Source organism: Glycine max, chromosome 17, assembly GCF_000004515.6.
Source record: "Glycine max cultivar Williams 82 chromosome 17, Glycine_max_v4.0, whole genome shotgun sequence".
Taxonomy (NCBI): Eukaryota; Viridiplantae; Streptophyta; class Magnoliopsida; order Fabales; family Fabaceae; genus Glycine; species Glycine max.
The window spans coordinates 17235186-17254160 of record NC_038253.2 but is presented as its reverse complement, the minus strand read 5'-3'; positions in this window follow the sequence as shown (position 1 = coordinate 17254160).

The window sequence follows — 18975 nt, the reverse complement described above, 5'->3', positions numbered from 1 at the left end:
GATCTTTGAATGTAAATAGGGTTTGATCAGGTGACGTAAAGAGAGAGAATTCCAATGCGCGTACAGAAAAAGTTTGTCATGTATAAGAGTGTAGATGTACAAAGAAAAATTTCTTCATAGAGGACCATAGGTGTATAATTTTGTGAATATATAAAAATGAAACAAAAAGGAAAAAGAAAGAAAGACCGCGAAGGTCGACATGTTATAGTTAAAAAGTATAAATCATTCGTAAAGAGCAAACGTATCTTCTGGAAACAAGGGACTGATGCTAAGAGTTTATTTTCCGGAATGAACCGAGAAAAGGATGGATGAATTCATTGAACTGATGAAAGAACATAACTTGGAAACGTTGGGTATGTCTGTGTAAATTCCCAACCGTAGTATCACAATGCCATAAACGGGATGCTTGAGTGCCCACCTGGCTGTAGCCATGACTAATTTTGCACGTTGTTTTCAAATCATCATTGTCACGCGTGCCTTATGGAATAATATGGAAGTTCGGCCCGAAATCGACACCTTGGCACCCAACTTTGTTTCGCCCCAGATATCAAGATTGGGGTTCCCACGATAAAAGACCCCATTGAGACACAACCTTAGACCTTTTTGAACCTTGGCCTATAAAAAAGGAAACCTCATCCTTTCCCCCGAAGCAAAGGACAGCGGAATCTCCTCAAGGGAGAGCAAATAGAATGCTAAAACCCGATTTCCCAAAGAAAGGGATGGGGAAGGAAAAGTGAAAAGAAAGAAAAGGAAGAAATGGAAAGAAAGAAAAAAAAACAAAAGATGAAAATAAAGAAAAGAACAGAAGAAAGGAAAGAAGGATTCCCGATCAAAGATCGAAAGGGAGTAAAAAGGGAAAAGAAGCAATTCTCGATCAATGAAAGAAAGAGGACAAAAATTCTTCAAGCCAGATTGCCACTCGAAATCATTCTCGACTGGCAATATCCCACCCCACATGAACAAAGAGGAAAAGACCGAAACACCCAGCTTCCTCTCCAAAAACACCACCCTCGAGAAAATCCTATTGGTCCGTGATCGTACGTTTGATCTTTGATTCGATAGGAAGTCGTGTGCAAAATAAAGTCATGGTGCAGTTATGGTTTGGGAATAGGATAACACACTTGCCTTGTGAGTTTTATACACTATGAGAGATTTATTTTCAGCTTAGCCCGATATTTCCCCTGCATGTTCATTTAAAAGCTAAAAGTTGACATCCTGCCCTTCATTCTCTGTTACAAGGAAGATTACCCTTGGCACAAGTATATTGTTTCTCTAAGATGTGGTGCTCTCGCGAATGATTTATTTTTCTTTGCAAAAAGCATGTTTGCTTTTGTAGGTGGAAAGACCCGGTGGACCGTTCGGTCCTGCCACCCCTTTTTCGGAGCCCCATGAATTGCGTTTTCGTTCATGTGCCCTCCACCTTCGAGTTTGGAGCTATGCGTAGTGATTGCTTAGTGCAATTCTCCATTCTCAACCCCTCCTTCGGAGCCCCATGAATTGCGTTTTCGTTCATGTGCCCTCCACCTTCGAGTTTGGAGCTATGCGTAGTGATTGCTTAGTGCAATTCTCCATTCTCAACCTTTTTTGGAGCCCCATGAATTGCGTTTTCGTTCATGTGTCCTCCACCTTCGAGTTTGGAGCTATGCGTAGTGATTGCTTAGTGCAATTCTCCATTCTCAACCTTTTTCGGAGCCCTATGAATTGCGTTTTCGTTCATGTGTCCTCCACCTTTGAGTTTGGAGCTATGCGTAGTGATTGCTTAGTGCAATTCTCCATTCTCAACCTTTTTCAGAGCCCCATGAATTGCGTTTTCGTTCATGTGTTCTCCACCTTCGAGTTTGGAGCTATGCGTAGTGATTGCTTAGTGCAATTCTCCATTCTCAACCTTTTTCGGAGCCCCATGAATTGCGTTTTCGTTCATGTGTCCTCCACCTTTGAGTTTGGAGTTATGCGTAGTGATTGCTTAGTGCAATTCTCCATTCTCAACCTTTTTCGGAGCCCCATGAATTGCGTTTTCGTTCATGTGTCCTCCACCTTCGAGTTTGGAGCTATGCGTAGTGATTGCTTAGTGCAATTTTCCATTCTCAACCCCTTTTTTCGGAGCCCCATGAATTGCGTTTTCGTTCATGCCTCCTCCACCCAAGAGTTTGGAGCTATGCTTCATGATTGACTAGTGAGGACCCTCTAGTGCAATCCTACATTCTCGAGAATAAATTTTAGCCAAAACAACAAGCACTTGTAGAATAAATTTTAGTCAAAACAACAAGCACACTTCCCTTTCACTTTTTTTTTCCTGGATACTGATTTTTCTGCCAACTTGTGTGATTTTTAGTATATTTTTATTTTATCCAAATCACTTGGTTCTTTTTTTATAACCTTTTTCCAGATGTCTAGAAAATTAAGTAAAAATTTCAGCTCAAAATTCGAAGTTACCAATTCTCAGTAATTTTTACAAGTTTGTATGTTCAAGCTGCCAGCACCAACGATTGTTTTTTAGGCATGGTATATTGATTGACTTGGGCTTACTTTCAACCTTCCTATGTATGTTGAACTCACTAGGATTGTTTAACACAGTTTTAGGAGTTCAATATTCACTTAGGATCAACATTTCAGCCAGCAATTCAATCACCAAAACTCAAATTCACAATAGACACAATCAAAAGGAAACCTAAAAGTTCAAGAAAAGGTTCACAATCAAAGACTCTCTAAGAATTTTGCATGAACATGTTAAGGACTAATTAACATGAAAGATTTAACTCAAATCAAATAATAGGCTAAATTAATTTCATACACTCATGAACAAATGAGTTAGACAAAGAAACAAGAAAAAAAAATTCAGCACAACATAAGAAATCTTATGTGACAAGTTTCATGACTAGACATGACTTCTATGACAAAACTACAATAGGTGAACAAGTCACTCTAGATTATTGAGGTTTTCTTCTACTTTAATATTTTTGTAAGAATTTTATGGTTTAGGTTTCAGCAACAAAAAATAACAAGACAAAACTCAAAGGAACCTAAACTCAACACAATTCATGGTTCAAGAACAAGAACAAGAAATTTGAACCATAGCTTCTATAGCAAGTTTAATCGGTGGAAACTCTAAAGAATCATGTTAAAAAAATTTATCACAAGACATGTGAGGAGATATATGGAGAAAAAATGAAGAAACAACAATGGAAGAGAAGGTAAAGCAAAAAATTAATGGAGGTTTAAGGAGCACCTACTTGAAGCTCTTGTGCTCTGATTACCACTTGATTGAAGCTTTCTTGCAGAAAAAAGAAGGAGTAGAGACAAGAGTCGTCATAGACTAATCATGGAAAGGGCAAGACGGACGAAATCAGTGTTTTTATCTTTACTTTCCTCTTACCTCCGGTAAAAGGTAAGTAAAGAGGGGTAACTGTCATACCCTAATTTCGTCCAGGGATTATTACTTGATGACATGCAACCTTTGATTGGCCGCTTCGAGATACCTGGCATCCTTTGTTGCACAATATGTGAAGTCCCGAGACGCGTAGGAAATTAAAGGGAAGTATTGTTGCGCAATCCGTGAGTTTCCGTAACTTCTTCGAAAGATAAAAAAGGAGTAAATACATGATCCGTAACGATTCGTAACCTTACGGAAAGAAAATAAGTATCATTATGAAATTCGTAAAGTTTCGTAACGTTACAGAAAAAGAATCACCAAAAAAGTAAAGGGGGTGCATTTAGTAAAAACGGGGGTGTAAATAGCAATCAGGCCCACTTGGGCCTATAAGTTTCTTCCTCTAGAAGGCGGTTGCTTCTGGAGGAAGCAACCTTGCTCGCCTAGGCGAGCTGGGTGGCAAGCTCCTCCCCTATTTTGCTATAAATAGGAGGAGGAGTGAAGAGGAAAGAGGTTCAGCCTTCTTGGCACTTCGTATTCTCTTAAATTTGCTGAGGAAAATTATTTCCGTGAAGAAAATCCAAGCCGAGGCACTTCCGTAACGTTTCCGTGGGTAATTACGCGAATATTTTCAACCGTTCTTCGACATTCATCGTTCGTTCTTCATTTTCTTCAGTCTTCAACTGGTAAGTACCCCAAACCGAGCTTTTCAATTCATTCTATGTACCCGTGGTGGTCCCCGTTTGTTTCATGTACTTTTATTCTCGTTTTCATTTACTTTTCGTACTCCTTTTTGATGTGCTTCAGTCATTTATTTAAGTTATCTCTCGCCTAATCAAAAAATAAAATAAATTTCCACCGATCATTCGATTTGTAATATCCGTTAATTTCTGATAAAATGAATTCCGACCGTTCGGTCGTGCCGTAACCACGTTGGAAATAAAAAAAAGAGGTAAAATAATAATATAATAATAAAAAGATCCCTTTTAGTAAAATGAAGTGAAAAAATCAATCGGACGTTTTCTCTTTGGGATTTCTCATTCTTAATCGAATTGACTAATAACTAAAGTGAAACTAAGGCTAGAATCAACTCGCCAAGTCAAGCTCGTCCACAAAAAAGTCACTAAAAATGGTTTGAAATTTTATCATCTCAGTTTTCCTTATCAAGTAAATGGATCATTTTTAAGGTCCAACGCCTTAAAATGATCACCTTTCAAGTAAAAAGAATCGCTTGATTCACTCTTAAAAAAGAACTACGTAGGTCTAATTTCCTCTTCGATGGAGGGTACGTAGGAGCAAAAGCCCCGCTTTTGTCGACCTCAAAAAATAAAAAGGAATAAAAGGTAAGATAACACAAATTCACAATTCTAAAAAATAGGCTGTTGTCCTTTGAGACAACGTGAGAGGTGCTAATACCTTCCTCAAATGTAAATACAACTCCCGAACTTAGAATTTTCATTTTGACCAGTTTCCTTCGGTTTTTCTGACGTTTTCCACAAATAAACATTGGTGGCGACTCCACGCATCTTTCCTCCTTTGGAAAGCGCACCCGTGACCCTCGCCTCGCACGCTCGCAAAAGGGCATGTTGCGACAACTGGGTTCAACAAAAATAGAAAAAAATCACTCAAAGTGTATCAATCTCACACAGGTAAGTGTTTCATCCTAATTTTGAACCATAGATATGCCATGACTTGATTTTGCAAATTATTTCCTATCAAATCAAAGATTACATGCATGATCATGGATCAATAGGACTTCGTTTGGGAATGGTGTTTTTTTGGTGGGAAATTTGGCTTTGAGTGTTTTGGCCTTTTCCTTTTCTGTTTTTGTTTAGTGTGGGGTGAACAAGCCACCGACGCACAGGATTTTGGTTGGCAATCAAAGGGGGAGGACTACTTTAGATCGTGGTTTCCTTTCTTTTCTTGTTTTACTTGGTGACAGTTCTGTATTTGTTCAGATGTCGTCTGGTCCAAAGACTTTTCTGCACATTTCTTTTTCTTTCGATGTTTGATCGGGAATTTTCTTTCTTTTTGTTTTCTCCCACTCTTTTGATTGGGAATTTTCTCTTTTCGCTTTCTTTCGATTCTTTTGATCGGGAATTTTCTCCTTTTCTCCTTTTCTCTTCTTTTCCTCTTTTTTTGTTTTTGTTTTCTTTTGAGGGCCAGGTTTATGGTTAGTTGGGATTGTGGCTCAAGGCTGATAGAAAGGCTGGACATGACATATGTCAGTTTTGGTCAGCGGTTTGGGGGTAAAGGGGATCTCCAACATTATTTCCATGATACAAATGCAACAATGATGATTTGGAAATTTTATGCAAAATTAGTCATGCATGCACCTATGTGGACACTCAAGCGTCGAAAAATTTTTGATCATGTGATGCTAGGACTCAGGATTCATTTTCTCTATTTTAGTCAACCCAGTGTTTCCAAAATATGTTCTTTTATCAATTTGTGCATTCATCCGAGTCTATTTTTGGGTGTTCGAGAAAATTTTCACAGAATTCACCCTTCAGGTGTATACACATTTTCTTTCATAAACTGGTTATGATCGGTGAATTCTTTCAAAGAAAAGTTGGAAGTTATCTCTTTTCACAAGCATGCTGTTTTTTTAGCTAGACAACTTTTTATTTTTATTATTTTTCTCTTTTTTTTTTCTTCCTTCTTTTTCTTTTCTTGCTCGCTCTTTTTGCTCTCTTTATTTTTCCATGAGGTATTTTGCTACCTAAACATATGTATATTTTTGTGAGGTATTTTGCTATATACATGCGTGTCCAAGGTATCTTGCTACCTAAACATACATATATATGTTTTGTGAGATATTTTTGCTATGTACATGCATATCCAAGGTATCTTGCTACCTAAACATATATATGTTTTGTGAGATATTTTTGCTATATACATGCATATCCAAGGTATCTTGCTACCTAAACATACATATATATATATTTTGTGAGGTATGACTACCTTCCGAGCTTGTGCTTGTTTCATTTAAATTCCTAGGATCATGAGCAACTAGGTGTGTCCTACTATGACTTGAGAAACAAAATGATGGAAGCTTGCTTGTGGAGCTTCTATGGAGGCTGGATCTTTGAGCTTCAATGAGGTCCTTTAATCGTTATTTTCCACCATGGAGATTAAGCGGAAGACAAAAGAGAAGAGGTAAGAGGTGGCACCATCCACTAGGGAATAAGCCATGGAAGAAGGAGCTTCACCACCAAGATGAGCCTTGGATAAGAAGCTTGGAGAGGATGCTTCAATGGAGGAAAAGAAAGAGGGAGAGAAAGAAAGAGGGGGGAGCACGAAATTGAAGGAAGAAAAAGGGAGAGAAGTTGAACTTTGAGTTGTGTCTCACAAGACCCTCATTCATCAAAGTTACAACAAGTGTTACTCATGCTTCTATTTATAGACTAGGTAGCTTCCTTGAGAAGCTTTCTTTAGAAAACTTCCTTGAGAAGCTTCTTTGAGAAAACTTCCTTGAGAAGCTAGAGCTTAGCTACACACACGCTCTCATAACTAAGCTCATCTCCTTGAGAAGCTTGCTTAAGAAGATTCCTAAAGAAGCTAGAGCTTAGCTACACACACCTCTCTAATAGCTAAGCTCACCTCCTTGAGATGAGAAGCTAGAGCTTAGCTACACACCCCCTATAATAACTAAGCTCACCCCTATGCCAAAAAAAAACATGAAAATACTAAAAAAGTCCTTACTACAAAGACTACTCAAAATGCCCCGAAATACAAGGCTAAAACCCTATACTACTAGAATGGCACAAATACAAGGTCTAAACGAAGGAAAAACCTATTCTAATATTTACAAAGATAAGCGGGCTCATACTTAGCCCATGGGCTCGAAATCTACCCTAAGGCTCATGAGAACCCTAGGGCCTTCCCTTGGATCACTTGCCTAATCTACTTGGAGTCTTCAATAAATGCCCTTGCGGGGTAGGATTGCATCATTCCCTCCACCTTGGAAAGGATTTGACCACAAATCATGAGGTTCTTCATACTCTGGGCTCCTTCCCTAAACACCAGCAAAAAGAACAAAAACATATGTATTAGTGGTGTTTGGTATGTTGAAGTAAGGTAAGGTCTGAAAATCCATTTCCTGGGCATATTCCCATGAAGGAACATGGTTCCTCACCAACTCAATGAGTGGTGCTACAAGTATAGAAATATATGGGACAAACCTTTTGTAAAAGTTTGTTAAGTCATGGAAGCCCCAAATTTTTCTTATACTTGGTGGAGTGGGCCACTCAGGAATGACCTTTATTCTCTTAGGGTTCATGGGAACCCCTTGATCACTATTTGACAAATTAAGAAAAGTAACGCAATAAAACATACCTTTTCCTATATTTTCATATTGATTATTCCTACCAAAAAGTATGACAAACCTAAGGTGTCCCATATGAGTACCTAAGTTTGTATTGAAACTAAAAATAAGAACAAACCTACCTAATGGGTCCCTATGTACACACACCAAGAAGATGTTAGGTGTGCGAGTGATTTTACAAAAGAGAGTTGCACCACTCAAAACATTCATCATACCACTTATTTTAGGGACTTGGTGCCTAATAATACCTATTTTGAGCACCAACCAAGCACAAGGATTTAAGCTCTTGCGAACCAAACCCTCATCCAACAACTTCTTTACTTGAGGAATAAACTCAAGCCCAAGAGGTGTGGCAATGCTAGCAAGTGTCTTTTTACAAAAGAGAAAATGTGGAAGTTGTCTAAGAGGGAAAGTTTCTTTAATGTTTGTCTTTATTGTAAAATGAGTTTCCTTCTTAGCCAACCTCTTGGAGGAGACACTTACCTCCTTACACTTGTCTTTAACCACTAATGGTTGTCCTTCTTCTTAGGGGTAGATTTCTCCACTAGATCCTTCCCCTTTTGCTTCTTCACTTTCGCTAGAGGAAGGTGAAGTAGTAGCCTTATCTTGGCTACTATAAATTGATGCAATCCTACCCCCAAGGGTATTGGATAGAAGACTCCAAGAGGCTTGGGCTAGAGCTACTAAAGAAGGCCCTAGGGTTCTCATGAACCTTAGGGTAGATTTTTGAGCCCATGGGTCAAGGTTGGATCCACTCTTCTTTGTAAATATTAGACTAGTTTTTTCCTTCTTTTGGGGCTTGTATTTTGGCTATTCTAGTAGTATAGGGTTTTAGCCTTGTATTTCAGGGCATTTTGAGTAGTCTTTGTAGTAGGGACTTTTTTTTGTATTTTCATGTATTTTGACAAGGAGGGTGAGCTTAGTTTTTAGATGGGTGTGTGTAACTAAGCTCCAGCTTCTCAAGGAAGTTTTCTCAAAGAAGCTTCTCAAGGATGTTTTCTCAAGAAAGCTTCTCAAGGAAGCTACCTAGTCTATAAATAGAAGCATGTATAACACTTGTTGTAACTTTGATGAATGAGAGTCTTGTGAGACGTACTTCAAAGTTCCACTTCTCTCCCTCTTTCTTTTCCTCCATTGAAGCATCCTTCCAAGCTTCTTATCCAAGGCTCATCTTGGTGGTGAAGCTCCTTCTTCCATGGCTTATTCCTTAGTGGATGGCGCCTCCTCTCACCTCTTCTCCTTTGTCTTCCGCTGAATCTCCATGGTGGAAAATCACCATTAAAGGACCTCATTGAAGCTCAAAGATCCAGCCTCCATAGAATCCCCACAAGCAAGCTTCCATCAAGTGGTAATCAGAGCACAAGAGCTTCAAGTAGGTGCTCCTTAAACCTCCATTAATTTTTTGCTTTACCTTCTCTTCCATTGTTGTTTCTTCATTTTTTCTCCATGTATCTCCTCACATGTCTTGTGATAAATGTTTTTAACATGACTCTTTAGAGTTTCCACCGATTAAACTTTCTATAGAAGCTAGATTTGATTTTCTATGGTTCAAATTTCTTGTTCTTGTTCTTGAACCATGAATTGTGTTGAGTTTAGGTTCCTTTGAGTTTTGTCTTGTTATTTTTTGTGGCTGAAACCTTAACCATAAAATTCTTACAAAAATATTAAAGTAGAAGAAAACCTCAATAATCTAGAGTGACTTGTTCACCTATTGTAGTTTTGTCATAGAAGTCATGTCTAGTCATGAAACTTGTCACATAAGATTTCTTATGTTGTGCTGAATTTTTTTTCTTGTTTCTTTGTCTAACTCATTTGTTCATGAGTGTATGAAATTCTCGTAGCCTATTATTTGATTTGAGTCAAATCTTTCGTGTTAATTAGTCCTTAACATGTTCATGAAAAATTCTTAGAGAGTCTTTGATTGTGAACCTTTTCTTGAACTTTTAGGTTTCCTTATGATTGTGTCTATTATGAATTTGAGTTTTGGTGATTGAATTTCTGGCTGAAATGTTGATCCTAAGTGAATATTGAACTCCTAAAAATCTGGTAAACAATACTAGTGAGTTCAACATACATAGGAAGGTTGAAAGTAAGCCCAAGGCAATCAATATACCATGCTTAAAAAAAACAATCGTTGGTGCTGGCAGCTTGGACATACAAACTTGTAAAAATTACTGAGAATTGGTTACTTCGAATTTTGAGTTGAAATTTTTACTTAATTTTCTAGACATCTGGAAAAAAGTTAGAGGTGAAAGGGAAATCACATAAGTTGGCAGAAAAATCAGTATCCAGAAAGAAAAGGGTGAAAGGGAAGTGTGCATGTTGTTTTGGCTCAAAATTTATTCTATAATTGGTGCCTATTTTATACCAATCTTTGTTCCAAAATTTCAATTGAAAATTACTGTGAAAACAAGTGCCAAAGCTAGAGGTTTGTTGAGTCTTTTTTTTATAGTTGTTTTACTCTACTCTAGAGCCATTCTAAGTTTCTCTTTGAGTCCTAGCTTGCTTCTATGTCCTTTTCATTGCTTTATTTGTTGAGTAATCCTTGAAAAATTGTCTTGTTAAAACTCCATTGGTTTAGCTTTCATTTCATTTTTTTTGGTCTTTGGTTATTGCTTGTCTCTTTGTTTCCTTGTTTGTGGGTTTCCATATAGGGAATTGGAAAGGAGGATTGGTGGCATCCCTTGAAGAATTTGAGTCAAGAAGCAAGGGGCCAACCACCTTAAGAGCTATTGGACTAAGAAACACTCCAAATTGAGTGAATCACCAAAGAGAGAACAACCACCAAAATTGAGGACCGTTTTGTAATTTTGTAATTTGCAATTTACTTACCTTCATTGCTTTCAAGTTTTGTAACAAAAAGGCCTTTCATCTGAAGTGTGTTGGGAGCCTCCAATAGGTTACCAAACTTCCATTTGTGTGTAATAATTTTAGGCAATTTTTCCTTAGGATAGTGAGTGTTTTGTTGGGAACCTTGAATGTGGTCATCCAAACACTCTTAGGATTCACCTAGTTTACATTTCTTGCTTACTTTCATAGCTTATTTCCTTTACCTTCCATTGTCAAACCGCCTAGATAGCTTGCCCTATACCAATTAGTTTTTACCTTATCTTTCACACCTCTTTTAGTTTTTATTTTGGCTAGTTTCAACCATAGTTTCTCTTTCCTTTTGTTTTCAAACCTCCAACAAGAAAGAACCATAACTTAGGAACCAACATGAGTCATCATTCATCTAGTGTTAATGGTGAGGGTTCTAGTCATAGAGACCCTTTATCTAGAATCTTAGATGAGTTGAGTTCCCCCAAGTTATGGAAAGAAAAACAGGAGAGAAAAGAAAAAAGAAAAAAAAAAGAGTGGAAGAAATAAGTCAAGATGAAAGAAAGAAAATAAGAGAGGAAGAAAGAAGAAAAATAATGAAATAAATGAAAAGAGAAAAACATGCCTCCTATAGTAGTCATAACTCTTGCAAGAGCCTAAGTGAAGAACTTCGTGACAATTACGAAGGAAGGCATAGGTCACATCTTAGACCTCTCTCCCATAGAAGAGAAAAGGAAAGAAAGCCTCAAGAGGCTAGCATTAACCTCCAAGAGAAAACTAGCTTTATAAAGTGATTTAAATGTCTTGGAAGAGGACATTACTTCTCAATGCCCCACCACAAAAACCATGATTATGAGAGGCCAAGACATTTATAGTAGCCAAGATGAGGCTACTACGTCACCTTCCTCTAGTGAAAGTGAAGAAGCAAAAGGGGAAGAATCTTGTGAAGAAATCGACCCCCATGATGAAGGACAACCTTTAATGGTTAAGGAGGAGTGTAAGGAGGTAAGTGTATCCTCCAAGAGGTTAGCTAAGAAGGAAATTTATTTTGAAATAAAGACAAATACTAAAGAAACTTCCCCTCTTAGACAACCTCCACATCTTCTCCTTTGTAAAAAGAAACTTGTTAGCACTGCCACACCTCTTGGGCTTGAGGTTATTCCTCAATTAAAGGAGTTGTTGGATGAGGGTTTGGTTCGTAAGAGCTTAAATCCTTGTGCTTTGTTGGTGCCCAAAATAGGTATTATTAGGCACCAAATCCCTACAATAAGTGATATGATGAATTTGTTGAGTGTTGCAACCCTCTTTTGTAAAATCAGCCATGCACCCAACGTCTTCATGATTCATGTACATAGGGACTCATTAGGTAGGTTTGTTCATATTTTTGGTTTTAATAGAAACTTAGGTGCTCATATGGGACACCTTAGGTTTGTCGTATTTTTTTGTAGGAATAATCAACATAAAAATACAGATAAAGGTACGCTTTATTGCATTACTTTCCTTAATTTTTTAAATAGTGATCAAGGGGTTCCCACGGACCCTAAGAGAACAAAGGTCATTCCTGATTGGCCCACTCCACCAAGTATAAGGGAAATCTGGGGCTGCCATGACTTAACAAACTTTTACAAAAGTTTTGTCCCATATTTTTCTATACTTGTAGCACCGCTCATTGAGTTGGTGAGGAACCATGTTCCCTCATGGGAAGATGTCCATGAAAGGAGTTTTCAGACCTTACCCTACTCTAACATACCCAACACCACAAATACATATGTTTTTATTCTTTTTACAAGTGTCGAAGGGGGAGCCCAGAGTATGAAGAACCTCGGGATTTGAGGTCAAATCCTTTCTAAGGTGAAGGGGATGATGCAATCCTATCCCCCAAGGGTATTGGATATTGGATCGAGTGGCCTCTGAATAATTAAGAAGGGGGGGGGGGGGTTGAATTAATTATTCCTAAACCTTTACCAATTAAAAAAATACTCTTTTAAGGCTTTTACTAAATTGTTAAGAGAACAAGGAGTAGAAGAGAATCTTAACAGAAAGTAAAAGCGGAAATTAAATGCACAGCGGAAAGTAAAAGAGTAGGGAAGAAGGAAACAAACACACAAGAGTTGTTATACTGGTTCGACAACAACCCGTGCCTACATCCAGTCCCCAAGCGACCTGCAGTCCTTGGGATTTCTTTCAACCTTGTAAAAATCCTTTTACATGCAAAGATCCACAAGGGATGTACCCTCCCTTATTCTCTTTGAACCTAGTGGATGTACCTTCCACTAGAACTGATCCACAAGAGATGTACCCTCTCTTGTTCTCAGTCAAACCCAAGTAGATGTACCCTCAACTTGTACCACAAAGGATGTACCCTCCAATGTGTTAAGACAAAGATCTCAGGCTGTTAAACCTTTGATACTTTGTGAATGGGGATACAAAAGAATTCTCAGGCGGTTAGTCCTTTGAATACTTTTGTATTAGGGAATGGGAAGAATCAAAAGAATTCTCAGACTGAGTCATTTTGAATTCTTTGACAAGGGAGAAGGGAGACACAAAAGAATTCAGGCGGTTAGTCCTTCGTTCTTTTGGAAAAGGGAGAAGAGAGACACAAAAAGAATTCAGGCGGTTAGTCCTTGGTGAATTCTTTTTGGCAAAGGAAGAAGAGAATGAAAAGATGAATAGCACAAGTTTTCAAGGTTTGGAAAACCAGAAAATTTCAGAATGCTTTTGGTACAAAGAAGAAGAAGAAGTTCAGAGAGATTCAAGGCTTGTAAAGGATTGATTGGAAAAGTAAAAGTATTGAATGAATTTGCAAAACAAAGCCTTGCTTTTATAGACTCTTCGTGTCTGGTCAAGAAGACCATTTAGAAGAGTTATAACTTTTAGAAAAACTTTAAACCAATTTGAAAAAGTCAAAAACCTTTTGAAGAGTTACATCTTTTGATTTATCAGAAACAGTCACTGGTAATCGATTAGCAAATTCGTGTAATCGATTACTCAAAGATTTTAAGTGAAAGGATGTGACTCTTCACATTTGAATTTGAATTTCAACGTTCAAGGACACTGGTAATGAATTACCAAAACATTGTAATCGATTACAGCTTTTTGAAAATAATTGGAAGGCTGTAAATTCAATTTGAAAACTTTTTCAAAACAATTTTGCTACTGGTAATCGATTACAATAATATGGTAATCGATTACCAGAGAGTAAAAACTTTTTGGTAAAAGGTTTTGTCAAAAACTCATGTGCTATTCAAAGTTTTGAAAAACTTTTTAATACTTATCTTGATTGAGTCTTCTCTTCATTCTTGAATCTTGAGTCTTGAATCTTGATCTTGATTCTTGAGATCTTGAACCTTGAATCTTGATTCTTGTCTCTAGACTTTCTTCTTGAGTCTTGAATTCTTCTTGATTCTTATCTTGAATTCTTGAATTGTTCTTGATTTACTTGAGTTGTTTTTTGATTGATCTTTGATTCACTTGAGTTGTTCTTTGATTGATCTTTGAGCTTTTTTTCATCACCTTTGTCATCATCTTTTGTTATCATCATTGTTATCATCAAAACACCTTTGAATCACCTTTGATTCACCATGAATCTTTGCTTCTACATTGGATATAAGACTCCAAGTGGCTTGGGCTAGAGCTACTAAAGAAGGCCCTAGGGTTCTCATGAACCTTAGGGTAGATTTTTGAGCCCATGGGTCAAGGTTGGATCCACTCTTCTTTGTAAATATTAGAATAGGTTTTTCCTTCTTTTGAGCCTTGTATTTTGGCCATTCTAGTAGTATAGAGTTTTAGCCTTGTATTTCAGGGCATTTTGAGTAGTCTTTGTAGTATGGACGTTTTTTTGTATTTTCATGTATTTTGTCAAGGAGGGTGAGCTTAGTTTTTAGATGGGTGTGTGTAGCTAAGCTCTAGCTTCTCAAGGAGGCTTCTCAAGGAAGTGAGCTTAGTTTTTAGATGGGTGTGTGTAGCTAAGCTCTAGCTTCTCAAGGAAGCTTCTCAAGGAAGTGAGCTTAGTTTTTAGATGGGTGTGTGTAGCTAAGCTCTAGATTCTCAAGGAAGTTTTCTCAAAGAAGCTTCTCAAGGAAGTTTTCTCAAGAAAGCTTCTCAAGGAAGTTTTCTCAAGAAAGCTTCTCAAGGAAGCTACCTAGTCTATAAATAGAAGCATGTGTAACACTTGTTGTAACTTTGATGAATGAGACTCTTGTGAGACATACTTCAAAGTTCCACTTCTCTCCCTCTTTTATTCCTTCAATTTCGTCCTCCCCCTCTCTCTTTCTCTCCCTCTTTCTTTTCCTCCATTGAAGCATCCTTCCAAGCTTCTTATCCAAGGCTCATCTTGGTGTTGAAGCTCCTTCTTCCATGGCTTATTCCCTAGTGGATGGCGCCTCCTCTCACCTCTTTTCCTTTGTCTTCCGCTGCATCTCCATGGTGGAAAATCACCATTAAAGGACCTCATTGAAGCTCAAAGATCCAGCCTCCATAGAAGCCCCACAAGCAAGCTTCCATCATAAATGTCTTGGCCCCTCATAATCATGGTTTTTGTGGTGGGGCATTGAGAAGTAATATGTCATTTTCCAAGACATTTAAAGCACTTTATAGAGCTAGTTTTCTCTTGCATACTAGCCTTAGGGGCTTGCTTTTCTATTGTCTTCCCCTTATTATCTTTGGGCTTAGAAGGTGTCACCCCTAAGATGCCTTGACGTTGGTCTTTCTTTGGATAAGAGTGAGAGCCATAAGATTTTGACGTAGACTTCTTTTTAAGTTGTTGCTCTACCCTTATTTCCCAAACTAAGTTAGCCTCTACATTGTCCTTCCCATGGAAGTATGGGAGGTTAATGTTAGCCTCTTGAGGCTTTCCTTCCTTTTCTCTTCTATGGGAGTGAGGTCTAAGATGTGACCTATGCCTTCCTTCGTAATAGTCACGAAGTTCTTCACTTAGGCTCTTGCAAGAGTTATGACTACTATAGGAGGCATGTTTTTCTCTTTTCATGTCTTTCATTATTTTTCTTCTTTCTTCCTCTCTTATTTTCTTTCTTTCATCTTGACTTATTTCTTCCACTCTTTTTTTCCTTTTTCTTTCCATAACTTGAGGGAACTCAACTCATCTAAGATTCTAGATAAAGGGTCTTTATGACTAGTACCCTCACCATTAACACTAGATGAATGATGACTCATGTTGGTTCCTAAGTTGTGGTTCTTTCTTGTTTGAGGTTTGAAAACAAAAGGTAAAAGAAACTATGGTTGAAACTAGCCAAAATAAACACTAAAAGAGGTGTGAAAGATAAGGTAAAAAACTAATTGGTAAAAAGAAAGCTATCTAGGCGGTTTGACAATGGAAGGTAAAGGAAATAAGCTATGAAAGTAAGCAAGAAATGTAAACTAGGCGAATCCTAAGAGTGTTTGGATGACCACATTCAAGGTTCCCAACAAAACACTCACCATCCTAAGGAAAAATTGCCTAAAATTATTACACACAAATGGAAGTTTGGTAACCTATTGGAGGCTCCTAACACACTTCCAATGAAAGGCCTTTTCGTTACAAAACTTGAAAGCAGTGAAGGTAAGTAAATTGCAAATTACAAAACGGTCCTCAATTTTGGGGGTTTTTCTCTCTTTGGTGATTCACTCAATTTGGAGTGCTTCTTAGTCCAATAGCTCTTAAGGTGGTTGGCCCCTTTCTTCTTGACTCAAATTCTTCAAGGGATGGCACCAATCATCCTTCCAATTCCCTATATGGCAACCCACAAACAAGGAAACAAAGAGACAAACAATAAACAAAGACCAAAAAAAATGAAATGAAAGCTAAACCAATGGATTTTTAACAAGACAATTTTTCAAGGATTATTCAACAATTCAAGCAATGAAAAGGACATAGAAGCAAGCTAGGACTCAAAGAGAAACTTAGAATGGCTCTAGAGTAGAGTAAAAAAACTTATAAAAAAAAAGAGACTCAACAAACCTCTAGCTTTGGCACTTGTTTTCTCAGTAATTTTAAATTGAAATTTAGGAACTAAGATTGGTATAAGATAGGAACCAATTATAGAATAAATTTTGAGCCAAAACAACAAGCACACTTCCCTTTAACTTTTTTTTTCAGGATACTAATTTTTCTGCCAACTTGTGTGATTTTTCTTATTTTTTAATTTTATCCAAACCACCTGGTTCTTTTTTTATAACTCTTTTCAGATGTCTAGAAAATTCAGTAAAAATTTCAACTCAAAATTCAAAGTAACCAATTCTCAGTAATTTTTACAAGTTTGTATGTCCAAGCTGTCAGCACCAGCAATTTTTTTTAAGCATGGTATATTGATTGCCTTGGGCTTACTTTCAACCTTCCTATGTATGTTGAACTCACTAGGATTGTTTACCACAATTTTAGGAGTTCAATATTCACTTAGATTCAACATTTCAGCCAGCAATTCAATCACCAAAACTCAAATTCACAATAGACACAATCAAAAGGAAACCTAAAAGTTCAAGAAAAGGTTCACAATCAAAGACTCTCTAAGAATTTTGCATGAACATGTTAAGGACTAATTAACATGAAAGATTTGACTCAAATCAAATAATAGGCTACGAGAATTTCATACACTCATGAAAAAATGAGTTAGACAAAGAAACAAGAAAAATAAAATTCAGCACAACATAAGAAATCTTATGTGACAAGTTTCATGACTAGACATGACTTCTATGACAAAACTACAATAGGTGAACAAGTCACTCTAGATTTTTGATGTTTTCTTCTACTTTAATATTTTTGTAAGAAATTTATGTTTTAGGTTTCAGCCACAAAAAAAAAATAGCAAGACAAAATATAAAGGAACCTAAACTCAACACAACTCATGGTTCAAGAACGTGAACAAGAAATTTGAACCATAGAAAATCAAATCTAGCTTCTATAGCTAGTTTAATCGGTGGAAATTCTAAAGAATCATCTTAACAACATTTAGCACTAGACATGTGAGGAGATACATGGAGAAAAATGAAGAAAAAACAATGAACGAGAAGGTAAAGAAAAAAATTAATGGAGGTTTAAGGAGCACCTAGTTGAAGCTCTTGTGCTCTGATTACCACTTGATGGAAGGTTGCTTATGGAGCTTCTATGGAGGCTGGATCTTTGAGCTTCAATGAGGTCCTTTAATGGTGATTTTCCACCATGGAGATGCAGCGGAAGACAAAGGAAAAGAGGTAAGAGGCGGCACCATCCACTAGGGAATAAGCCATGGAAGAAGGAGCTTCACCACCAAGATGAGCCTTGGATAAGAAGCTTGGAGAGGATGCTTCAATGGAGGAAAAGAAAGAGGGAGGGAAAGAGAGAGGGGGAGCACGAAATTGAAGGAAGAAAAAGGGAGAGAAGTTGAACTTTGAGTTGTGTCTCACAAGACTCTCATTCATCAAAGTTACAACAAGTGTTACACATGCTTCTATTTTTAGACTAGGTAGCTTCCTTGAGAAGCTTTCTTTAGAAAACTTACTTGAGAAGCTTCTTTGAGAAAACATCCTTGAGAAGCTAGAGCTTAGCTACACACGCTCTCATAACTAAGCTCACCTCCTTGAGAAGCTTGCTTAAGAAGATTCCTAAAGAAGCTAGAGCTTAGCTACACACACTTCTCTAATAGCTAAGCTCACCTCCTTGAGATGAGAAGCTAGAGCTTAGCTACACACCCCCTATAATAACTAAGCTCACCCCTATGCCAAAAAAAACATGAAAATACAAAAAAAGTCCTTACTACAAAGACTACTCAAAATGCCCCGAAATACAAGGCTAAAACCCTATACTACTAGAATGGCCAAAATACAAGGCCTAAACGAAGCAAAAACCTATTCTAATATTTACAAAGATAATCGGGCTCATACTTAGCCGATGGGCTCGAAATCTACCATAAGGCTCATGAGAACCCTAGGGCCTGCCCTTGGATCTCTAGCCCAATCTACTTGGAGTCTTCTATCCAATGCCCTTGCAGGGTAGGATTGCATCACAAAAGGTGATCAAATAATAAGCAGAAATTTAAAAGTTACTAGGTTGCTTCCTAGTAGCACTTCTTTAACGTTTTGAGCTGGATGCATGATGACTTGTCCCTCTGAAGGCGAGGGCGTGCAGCCCTCTGAAGGCGAGGATGTCTAGTCCTCTAAAGGCGAGGATGTCTAGTCCTCTAAAGGTGAGAGCGTGTAGCCCTATGAAGGTGAGGACGTGTAGTCCTTTTAAGGTGAGGGCATGCAGCCCTCTGAAGGTGAGGACGTGAAGTCCTCCGAAGGTGAGGACGTGTAGTCCTCTGATGGCGAGGACGTGTAGTCCTCTGAAGGCGAGGATGTGTAGTCCTCTGAAGGTGAGGATGTATAGTCCTCTGAAGGTGAAGGCATATAGTCCTCTGAAGGGGAGGACGTATAGTCCTGTAAAGGCGAGGACGTGTAGTCCTCTGATGGTGAGGACTTGTAATCCTCTGATGGCGAGGACATGTAGCCCTCT